Source organism: Mus caroli, chromosome 6 (assembly GCF_900094665.2).
Source record: "Mus caroli chromosome 6, CAROLI_EIJ_v1.1, whole genome shotgun sequence".
Lineage (NCBI taxonomy): Eukaryota > Metazoa > Chordata > Mammalia > Rodentia > Muridae > Mus > Mus caroli.
The window spans coordinates 115,561,207-115,562,149 of NC_034575.1; positions in this window are offsets into that span (position 1 = coordinate 115,561,207).

Genomic DNA, 943 nt, shown 5'->3' on the forward strand with positions numbered 1-943 from the left:
CGAGGCCAGCCTGGTCTACAAAGTGAGTGCCAGGACAGCCAGGGCTACACAGAGAAACCCTGTCTCGAAAAACCAAAAAAAAGAAAAAGAAAAATTACTGCAACTGTTTTCTTCCAGGAGGAGGGGCGCATGTCCCACAGTGTCCACAGGGAAGGCAGGATAGCGCGCAGGAGTCAGCTCTCTCCTTCCATCATGAGGCTCCCAGGCAGGGATAGACTCCAACTTGTCAGGCTTTGCAGCAAGTACCTTTACCCACTGAGCCTCTCTCTGGCGCCAGAACCTGAATTTTGTTAAGTATCACTGTACCCTGTCCCTGTCCCTTGAAGTTAGTGGTGCCTGAAAGATCACACTGTAGTCAAGCAAACTGAACTAGAAGTCCTGGAAATGTTCTGGAACGTTCTTCAAAGGGAAGGGAACTAACTCTTTGCCCCTTTTTCCCCTCGTGGAATGCACAGAACTAAGGATGGTGGGGACAAATTCCCAAATCCTCAAGGGCAGCCCTGAGACTTATTTTGTAGTCAGAAAATGCTAAGCCTGGACTTCCTACTGCCCAGGAAAGTGGTTCTCTAGGAGAACTTCTGTACTTCAAAAAACTTCTGGGGCTCGAAAGATGGCTCAGCCGTTAAGAGCACTGACTGGTGGTCCAGAGGTCCTGAGTTGAGGTGCTAGACAGAAGTGGGTGTGCTTGGCTCTGGGCGTGGCTGAGCTCTGGTCCTCAGGGAGTGGGTNTGGAGCAATTTCCTTACTAAACTTCTCCTATTTCATGAGCTGGCCCTCAGTCTCCTTTGCTCCTCACCTCTAAGCATCCAGAGGTGGGAGAAGTTAGTCAGAGGTGGCCAACCAACAGTACTTTAAGAAAAAAAGGAAAGCTGGGCGTGGTGTGTACTCTACAATCTCAGCACCTGGGAGGCGGACGCAGGGAGATCACGAGTTCAAGGCAGAG